Here is a 9,717-nt window from a genome sequence, read left to right on the forward strand (position 1 = left end):
GACAAGCCACCTCCTTGCGAGTATAGTGGCAGGAGCATCGTCACGGAGGTTCTCGTCATCAACAGCGAGGAGCACTCGGACGGGTGTGCTCAAGATCCCCTCGAGGCCACCCTATACTGACGGAGCGAGTCCAGCAGCTCCTGGACGCGGCTGCCGCGCAGCACGAGGCCGCCTGCCGCGCTGAAGTCCCAGCCGGACGGAACAACGAACCGCCCCCACGCCGAGATCATGGGGCTACCTCCCGGATGCCGACTGGTGGCGCCCAGAGGAAAGGGCAACGAGCCGGCCGCTAGCCGCAGTCGGACGCGCCTCTCCATCGAGCGGGACGAGGATGGCCGCCCTCATGCAGTAGAGCGTCGAGGCGACCTGCCGCCTCCCCCGCCTTGTGGAGCGAGGTACCCCACTCCGCCTCCTGTCACGCATCCGACACTCGGTGACCGCCTTGGCCGTCGAGAGGGAGTCGGAGAGAATGATGCTCGCCACCGGATCGATTGTCTCAACCGATCCCTGGCGCTTGAAGAAGAAGATGCGCTGGGCCCGCCCTGCTTCGGCCCCCGAATCCGAGATGAGCCCTTCCCCAAGGCGTTCACCCTCCCGCGAGATACGCCCAAATACATCGGCTCCGTGAAGCCGGAAGACTGGCTGGTCGACTACTCCACGGCCGTCAGTATAGCAAACGGCAACAAGCGCGTTGCCATGAAATACATCCCGCTCATGCTTCAAGGCACTGCCCGGACGTGGCTCAACAGCCTGAAGCCCCGCAGCATCAACAGCTGGGTTGATTTCACTGAGGTCTTCATCCGCAACTTCACTAGCACCTACAAGCAGGCTCCCAAGCCCTGACAGCTCTCCTTGTGCGTCCAAGGGCCCACGGAGTCGACCCGCGACTACCTCACGCACTGGACCGAGCTGCGCAATTCCTGCGAAGGCATGCACGAGGTGCAGGCGATCGAGTACTTCACTGCCGGGTGCCTAGAGGGCACCCTCCTCAAGCACCGACTCCTCTACGACGAGCCCGAGAGCCTTGATGAGCTGCTGGTCATCGCCGACAAACATGCCACGGTCAATTCCTCCATGAAGGCAGAAATCCTGGTTGACGCGTCCGGCAAGGTGGCATCACAGGCCCCTCGGACTCCGGCTTGTGACACCAGTCGGCGATAGCAACTAGGTGATAACAAGCAGAAGGCCACCCAGCCGGCTTCCACCAGCCGGCAGGTGGCAATGGTCGAGGATCAGCATCCAGAAGGGCAGCCAACCCCCAAGCGGTAGAAGGGCGGCAAGTCCAATTCGTTGCCTGCCTTCTCTTACGAGCAAATCTTGGGTGCACCATGCAAGTTCCATAGCGGCGTGAAGCCCTCCAACCACACCACTCGGAAGTGTCACTGGCTCACCAGAATTCCCAAGGGAGATGGACTCCTGCCTCCTCCGCCTGCCGGACCGCTGCCTCCTCAGCCCCAGCAGCCGGCGGCCCGACCAGTCGGCGCCATACAAGATGAGTACCCGGAGGAACACGGAGCCTATGTTGTGTTTACCAGTGTGGCCGACGACAGACGCAGCTGACGGCAACAGCAACAAGAAGTGCAGGCAGTGGCCTCCAACACTCTAGAGTTCATGCATTGGTCCGAGAAGCCTATCAGTTGGAGCAGGGCCGACCACCCGGAAGTGATGCCTTCCCCTGGCTCGTACGCCCTGGTCCTAGAAGCGACCCTTGCAATGGAGAGGCGAGCAGCCCGTTTCTCCAGAGTCTTGATAGATGGCGGCAGCAACATCAATATTGTCGGATTTCGGGTTCCGGCAGACCCTTGAGGTTCGAACTCTGGGGTGCGCGCGGAGATTTCGCCCTCTATCTACCTGCTCCTCGCCGAATCGCTAGGATCTAACTACGAAAGAAACAACACAAGAGACACGGGGTTTATACTAGTTCAGGCCACCATTGTGGTGTAATACCCTACTCCAGTGTGTGGTGTGGTGGCACTACAAGAAACCTGTTAATCTATGATAGATTTCTGATGACGTTTTCAAATACTGTCATGGACGGACTAGTACAGCCCCGCAGGCCCGCTCAGGCCCGCTCAAGCCCGCTCGAGCCCGGCTAATCGTTCCTGGTATAAAATGCTAACCCTAATCCCTTCTCAGCCGCTCCTCTCTCCCTCCGCAGCCCCCATCTCTCCTCCCACGCGACTCCTCGCCGCCGCCCCATGATTCCGATGACTTTCGGCGGCTATGGCCGGCGCGCAGCCTACCTCCATCTTCCCCTCTCTCCGCTCCTCCCTCCCCTCCGGCTCGATTTACCACTAGCGCTCTCCAGCAACCCATCCCCGTGGCAAGGGTTTCGGCGCCGGCGCGGCTCCGGCCGATCCTCTTCGTCGCCTGCCACCTGCTGGATGGTGCTCCTGGAATAGGGCCTCGCGAGGCCGACCTCCCGCAGGATGTGCTGATGGGCGCACCCTGCATCGGCATGTTCGGGATGAGCACGGGACCGACGACCTTGTCCCGCTGGACGATGGAGGCGGCGAACGCCAGTGCTCCTCGTCCCTGAACCTGTCCACCCATCCGGCGATGTACAGCTTGTCGTCATGCGCGTGTACGTGGTGGGCTTCCTCTCTCTCCCCCCCTCTACCCCAAATCTGGATTGCACTTGCATCTATTACATATATAAATATGAATAAGCACCACGGTTTGGTATGCGTCTAGATCGGGATGGTACCTGTAGTAAACAGTCGCTCCCCATCTGTATGCGTCCATGATTCTGCACACGGTAGCTCCTTGGCTTTTATTTTGAACATAACTCCTCCCTAATCTTCCTGTACTCCATGTCCGTGGTTGCTGTCATGTACTCGATGCCTTTATTGTTTCAAAATTCCAATACCTGAAAGTGGCACATCATATTTCTAGTCGTGGTCCTGTTTACACGGCTTTTTCTGATTTTGTTTCAGTCAAGTTTATGTGAAATATAATCTCATTTTATCTGATACTTTGGTTTGAATATTTACATTTTAATTACCATGTACGTACTAGTGCAGTATCCAGATATTTTGTTGGTGTTATCTTCCAAAATAATAGTAAATGCAGTCCTCAGATAGAAGTAAAAGTAGCATGTCCGCAAACAGAGTTGTACATGTAAACTTACTACAAGTGTTGTAGATGATTGATTGGAATCATAAAGATCTCAAATAAACATACAAAAACAGATTCTTGACACAAATTAATATAGACTCATCAAATATATACTTTGTCCGTGGTCAACTTGTGATGCCAAATAATGTTCAGTATAATAGCAACCTACAAACAACAGTCTACAGTTCTATGATCATTTCCCTCCTGCAGTTCTAAATATCATGCGAACATACATTGCTTTATGCAAGAGAAAGAAGTATGTGTACTTTAGAAAGCAAAATGTTGAAGAAACATATAAAAAAGATGTTGCATGGCTGATGTTTAGGTCACTTCTTTATAGGCTATAATCTCTGAAAATCCACAAATTATACGGTTGGTTCATAACTGCTATTTAGGTCACTTCTTTATAGGTTAATACTTGCTTCATCCATTTCTGAATGTGCAGGAAAGACTGTAGAACAGAGAAGGGGTTCATCATGCCGTTTGGGTTGGTATGGGCTAGTTCCGGCGACGGTGTTGTCGGCCTCAGCCACAAATGTTGAAGGTATCCCCCTCCCTTCTTCCCTTTGCTCTTGTCATGTGTTCATTTTGTTTTCTTTCCATAGGATACTATCCCAGCTTGTTGGCAAACAAGCTCATTTCATTTGCTTTGCACATATGTGAGTTAAGTATTATGTTACTAACATCTTATAATGTACTTATGCCAAGAAACTTTCGGGACATTTATCCGTACTGGTTGTTTCTGCGAGAGTAGACAATATGTATGTTTAGGACATGATGTGAAGCTCACATCTGATCATTTAACTAAGATAACTTGATTTGAATCATTGAAGATAGTTTTGTAAGGGCTTCTTACTAAATGGTTTTCTAGGACAGTACCTACCAAGCCCAGAACCATGCTATTTGTTGTGATAGTTTCCCCTGATCTATAAGATTTTTGTTCCTCCCTGATGTTTTCCTTCCTAATCCATTTCCCTTGATGCTTCTGATGTGCATCCTGTCTGTAGGTATTGCATTACATTGAATTTGATGGAGAGAAACTTCTCCGAGAGAACTGAAAGAATGAGCTGTGAGGTGGAACTAAGGGGCTTTAAGAAACTTTTATGTGTTGTTGACGTAAACTGGAGTGTGCTAGTTCCTAACTTTGATCTGTTTTGTATTTTGTCAACTGATGTTGTAAATTATCATTTCATTGAGGATTTTGTAAACTGATGTCTTGTATATATCGGTGGATGCTTGTATAAATGCTACATGATTTGTGTATTATATGTCATTTTGGAAATACTGTCTTGGGTCAAAGTTGACATTATGATCAGTGTAATGCATTATGCTAAAAAAGTGTTGTCTCAAAATTGCACTGAATTTAAATGGGATAATTGGATGGATAACATTTAAATAGCTTCTAAATCCATGACGGTTCTTGTGACGAAAAATAATGTACATGTAGGCAGCCACGTGATTCCAACCAGTCAATTGAAAATCCTACGTGGCATCGCTCGGGCCTAGTTTGGGCTGGGCGGGCCTGGGGGCAGACCCGTGACGGTCAAAATCCGTCATGGAAGGTACGGTGTCAAATTATGACGCGTGATACATGACAAATTTCAAATCCGTCATGGAAGTACATCTATGATGGTTTTTCCCTGATCGATGACGGACACAATCTGTCATGGATTAACAGGTTTCTTGTAGTGTGGATTTCCTCTTGGGCTGATGATGAACAATACAAGGAAGAACAGCCTCGCGAGGGTCTGTTCTTGGCTGGTGCGACGAACTGCTCGGAGGAGTTTGGTCACTCTATCTACTGGTTTCTTGGTGAGGATCCAGATGCCTCTACCCTAGGGGTGGCTAGTCCTATTTATAGGTAAAGGCCCTGGGCCTCTCTCCAAATATTGAGCGGGAAGGGCGCCAACAATTGGCCATTTTGAAGGGGAACAGTGGGTACACCTATCCTGACTAAAGTTGGTCCTTGCCTGTCAAAGGCTCTGGTGGTGACGCCTGCTTGGGCTCCACAATGACTTCCTCCCTGCCGTTGGGCTGGTCTTGGTCTCGTTGCACCGAAATAGATGCCTTTGCTTGATGCTCTCGACTGCGCTTGCTCCCTTTGCACCAAAGAGGAAAGGAGGACACTACGCGGGCTGGTGCACGACTGGCGCCCTTGGTCGTCATGGCTTGCGTCATGGGCACCTCGCGAGGTACCCCGCCTTGAACTCTCCGCCTCCTTGTGATCCAGCCTGATGAGGCTGTGCCTGAAGAAGCTCCTTGTCGTCCACCCCGTGAGGCTTGGCCCCTCGCGAGGGTCTTGAGCTTGTGTTGATGAAGATGGGCTGTGTTGGGCCCCCTTTGAGCCACGCCGCAGGCCGCAGGTAGGCATGTCTGGGGACCCCCGTTCCCAGAACGCCGACAATAGCCCCTGGGCCAAAGGCGCGCCCGGACTTGGCCGAGCAGAGAGGCGAAAGGGCAAGTGCGAAGCGTCGCGGGCCCTATCAGCCTGCGGCCTCGGGCACCGCGTGGCGGTTGATTGGACGTGGGCGGCACCGTTCCCCCACGCTTGCTTATTTTATGCCATGCTAGGCGGACTCGTAGCCGCACACAACCTCTCCCCTTTCCGCTGCTCGAGCGCTCTCTGTCCTTTCTCCTCTCGAACTCCAGTTTCCACATCCAATCCAATCTCGAATCTCCCCCCTCCTTCTCTGCCGTCATGGCTCCGCCGAGGAAGGGAAGAGGGAAGAAGCCCATGCCGCCACCTCGCTCATCATCGGCGGCGGCTCCGCCGTCGATCGGCCAATCATAATCAATCAAGAGGGCTTGGGCAAGGTCAGCTCGGCCCTGGCCACCATCTTCAACGAATGCGGGAGGACGATGGCCTGGCCCGCATCCCGCTTCTCCATTGACAGGATTGCCACTGAGGTCCGATACTTCGCCGACGCCCTGTGGGCAGGACTGGTTCCCCCCTTTTCTGATTTCTTCAACGTCGTGCTTTCCCATTATCAGATCCATATGATGCATCTGGGTCCTGAATCCATCACTCTTCTCGCGGTTTTTGCTTTCGTTTGTGAGGCAATGGTGGGCATCCTTCCTTCGGTTGCCTTGCTGCGCCACTTCTTCTCTCTGCGCCTTGTCGACCCCACCCAATGTTCGGGGTGCGTGAGCTTCGTCGCTGCGCCTAAGACGGCAGCCACAGGAATTGACTTCAGTCTTCCTCCGCCCGCGCCTGGGTTTCACGAGCGATGGCTGTACGTGGACGTAGGGGTGCCCAGCCCCCTACTGACGGAGCCAGGTTCGCCTGCTGTCCCCAACTCAGGCTGGGGCCAGGAGACGCTCGCGAGCCCCCGGCTCGCCTTTGTCTGGAGTCGCTTCGAGTTCTTGAGGGAGCTCGGCGTGACAGCGCCCAAGGTGGTGAAGGAGTTCCTGCTACGCCGTGTTGCCCCTCTCCAGCGCTATTCTCACCGGATGTGGGCCTTCAGCGGTTGTGGGGATCGTATGCGGCTCCAGGAAGAGGACCTGACGCCTGAAGCACTGAGGAAGGTGCTCTTGGTCTTGACTGGGGATCCTTCCCCCGGCGGCATCCGGCAAGGGGGGGCCTTGCTGTACCTCTGCTCGAATAGAGGTGACTTCGTGAGTCAGATGCCCATCTTCGACGAATGGGGGCCGCGCCCTGTAGGCCTCCAGGGGCCTCGCGAGAACCCAGTGGTGGTGGTCGCCCTTGCAGCCGGCCAGGGCGACTCTTCCTCAAGTGGCGGAGCAGGGAGGCATGGGCCTCCGGAGGCTGAGGGTTCCCCTGTCGAGGCGGCAGCGCTGGGCGGCACTCATGAGGGAGCAGCCCCTGAGGCCCGTGCTGCCGTGTCTGAAGGTGGCGAGCAGCCGCCGGTAGTGCCTGCGGCTGAGGCCCCCGAGGCCCCAGCTGCTCTTCTTGGTGGGGCGACCGGGGGCGCGCATCAGGTAGATGCCCCCGACGCGGGTCGCCCTGGTGCTTCCTCCTCGTCACAAGCTAACCCATGTGCTCAACTCTTGGGTCGCTTCCGCGTGGACTTTGAGGCCCTCCGGAAGAGGAGGGAGGCCCTGGGCGATGATTACCCTTGTCGCCTGCTGAAGCGTAGGAAGTACTTCGCCATCGATGAGTAAGCCTTCTCCCTTCCCAGCTCCTGATTCTTCTATTGCCTTTCCTGATCCTTGCTCCGCAGGGCCCTTCCTTCCGAGCTCATGGAGGTGGCTAAGGAGCCATCCCCCTCGCCTCCGCCCTCTCCGTCGTCTTCGATCATTCCGAGCAGCAGGGCCCTTGTGGTGAGGCCGGTTGGTGAGACGAACCATCCTGGGGCGCAACGCGGCCCTGCGCTCCCAGCGGTCTTCCTTCGCGAGCCTTCTTGTGGCATAGCCAGCCTGCTGTGGGATTCTCGTCTGGTGGTGGACCGTGATTGGTTGGGGTACTCCCTGCGCTCTTCAGTTGGAGATGGACTGCCTCCAGGTCGGGCTTCTGGCAGGGCGTGCCCGGTCGCCTCAAGGGCGCCAGCCCCCAGCCCCCTGCCTGGAAGGGAGTGTTGATCTGCGCCCCACGGCGCTTGCTTGGGGCGGATGATGGTGTGGAAGACGTACTCGAGCGCGCCCGGGAGCGTCGCGCTCTTCGCCAAGGGTTTCTCCGGAGGGCGGCTGACGCGGTGAGCCTGCTTGGTGAAGAGCTCGCTGATGAGGACGTGTGCCTTGAGGCCGAGGGCCTGCGCCTGGTGGCAGAGAGGCGCGAGCTGAAGGCGGCTGTCGCCCTCGCGCGCCGTCAGCGCGATCTCGACGATGAGGAGGCCAAGGCGTCGCTGGCGGCCTCTCGTGTGGTTCGTTCCCGGGCCGTCAAAGAAGCCCGGGAAGCTGACAGGCGGCGAGAGGCCACGGAGGAGCGGGCACGGGAACTCCTGGCCCGGTGGAGCTTATTGGAGGAGCAGGTGGAGCTACGTGAGGCGGCCCTTATGTCGATGAATGTGGTCTCCGGCGACCCAGCGTAGCTCCAGAAGCGTGAGGAGGCGCTGACGCTGGAAGCCGCCGAACGCGCACGCGAGTACGAGCGCCTGGAGACGAGGGAGCGCTTGGTGACACGGGCGGAGGACGATGTCGCTGCGCGGGGAAACCCGTGTCTCGGAGGAGGTCGGACATCGAGTGGTGACGGCGCGCCTGAACCTCGAGCGCGAGTTCGAGGAGAGGCTGGAGTTGATCCGGACTGAGGCCGAAGGTAGGACCACCATCCTGAGGACCAGGCTGGAGGAAGCGACATGGCGGGTTGATGCCTTGCGGGCCGCACTTGAGGTGGCGCAAGGGGAGTCAACTACTTCCCACGCCGAGGCGCTCCTTCTTTGCCAATGGGTGGACGAGGCTGAGGCCGTCGTGCGCCAGAATGCGTACGAGATACGTCAGCGGCGGCTCCTGGAACATGAGCACGCCCCATGCTCACCATGCTTCGGGAGAGAGCCAACACGGCCTTGGGTAACATCTGCGAGGCGGCCGTTGGCGAGCCGCATGTCGTTAACTACGCCGGCAACCTTCAGTTCTTCACAGACATCATGACGTAGCTGGAGGCGCGGTCGGCCAGGGCCAACAGGTTGGTGCAGGAGAGGAGCCGAGCCCTGCTCGGGCGCGCCTTTTCCCGCGTGTTCAGCCATCTCCGGAACATGGATCCTCACTTCGACTTTGACGCTGCCATCGCCCCAGTCCCCCAGCCCGTCCGGGACGACCTGGCGTACTGGGTGGAAGACAACGTGGACGCTCTTGTCAGGGCCTTCGCTTCAGACGACGATGACGCGATCGTGGCCGCCGACGAGGGCGGCGTGGTGAACGGCCCTGACACCGCCGACGACAACGCAGAGGGCAATGGTGAGGCCAGCGACGCCAGCGACGGTTCGGGCAGTGTTCCTGAGGATGCATTGGGGGATTTATCCGACTGACAGCGTGTTGCTCCTGTTTCCTTACCCTGCATGAATAGAACTCAGGCTTTTGTCCTGATGGTTGTGGGAGCATTTTTGGGAGGGGTGCCCCTCATGTAAAACCAATGTTCAGCGCACTAGTTAATGCTACATCGCCCATAGGCCCGTGCCAAAGTGGTTGGCTAGCTGACGAGCCGGCTGGCTAGTTTAACTTTGTCCCACGCGGGTCCTGAGATAATTTGTGGGAGGCTGTGGTGCCTCGAATGCCTCCTGATCGAATCCGTAGGATCTGCAGTGAAAAACCTCCTGAGAGGATATGATGGCGGCAGCCTGGGCTGCACGCAAGCTAGGCCAGACCCGGCTCGCGAGGGGCTCACGAGGGGAGGCAGCTGAGGCGAGGTTGTAACCGAAACGTGAGAGATTGCTCGAACGAGACTAAGCACCCCTTCCCGAAACACACGCAAATCTCAAATTCGAGTCCAACTTAAATCCAGCGGGGGAAAGCAACAAGCAAGGGAAAAGCAATGAAAGCAAACAAAAGGCCACATCCGGCACCTAGTCTAGTCTTGGACGTCTTCTCACCAGTGCGGAGCTAAGTGCTGCCACTGGGTGTGGGAGGGAGCCCCAGGGCCTGAAGTCGGCACCCCTGAGACTCCGGGGTGTGTACAGCCCCACTCATTATTACGTGAGAGTGTCACGG

General features: G+C 56.3%; 1 long non-coding RNA gene across 2 annotated transcripts; it reads left to right on the forward strand.

Annotated features, from left to right (window-relative positions):
- Positions 1 to 2,144: 2,144 nt before the first annotated feature.
- Positions 2,145 to 4,403, forward strand: LOC123134020 (uncharacterized). Of its 2 annotated transcripts, XR_006465474.1 has the most exons (3): positions 2,145 to 2,584; positions 3,563 to 3,661; positions 4,125 to 4,403. It is a non-coding gene; the product is annotated as an uncharacterized lncRNA (long non-coding RNA). The 2 variants fall into 2 exon arrangements; XR_006465473.1 differs by having other exon boundaries at positions 2,145 to 3,661.
- Positions 4,404 to 9,717: the final 5,314 nt, after the last annotated feature.

This window comes from Triticum aestivum, chromosome 6B (assembly GCF_018294505.1).
Source record: "Triticum aestivum cultivar Chinese Spring chromosome 6B, IWGSC CS RefSeq v2.1, whole genome shotgun sequence".
Classification (NCBI taxonomy): Eukaryota; Viridiplantae; Streptophyta; class Magnoliopsida; order Poales; family Poaceae; genus Triticum; species Triticum aestivum.